This window comes from Cryptomeria japonica, unplaced genomic scaffold (assembly GCF_030272615.1).
Source record: "Cryptomeria japonica unplaced genomic scaffold, Sugi_1.0 HiC_scaffold_323, whole genome shotgun sequence".
NCBI classification, from domain to species: domain Eukaryota; kingdom Viridiplantae; phylum Streptophyta; class Pinopsida; order Cupressales; family Cupressaceae; genus Cryptomeria; species Cryptomeria japonica.
The window spans coordinates 121,929-122,500 of record NW_026729145.1 but is presented as its reverse complement, the minus strand read 5'-3'; positions in this window follow the sequence as shown (position 1 = coordinate 122,500).

Genomic DNA, 572 nt, shown 5'->3' with positions numbered 1-572 from the left:
GCAGAGTCTCGGTTCACAGGAGCCTGGGAAGAACATCCCGTACGGAACCCTTTACCCGAAAACATCCGAACCGCACATGCTCGCGACAGTCCTGCCGTTAGAGAATGCACCGTGCACGCGACCGAGTAAGGCCACTCAGAGACATCCATTTCCCAGGTATATGCCCCCTACGCACTTTTGGTGGCGCAACTCGCACGAACAGTCCCACCTCGACCCCGTATACAAGCTTTTTTGCCTCGAAGAGTTCGTCGGAGACGAAGAAGCAACCTTCAGTGCAACCGTAGCACTCTTTTGTGCAACCGCCCAAACAACGCCCCCTCTACCCTCTGTCGAAACACTCGGCATTGCTGCTCCCTAAGGTGAGCTTCTCCTCATAGGCAATTCCGCTCTTATCCGGTCACGTTTGTGTGCCCGAATTTCGCAAGGCAACCTCCATGGGACATGGAAAAGACTCGAGAAGAGAGCTCGCTCACGGGAGAGAGAAGCCAAGGAGACCACGAGAGTGCTGAGAGTGGGACAGCGCTGAATAGGCGGGAGAAGCCTGCGCGTATAAACGGAGATATATATCCAAT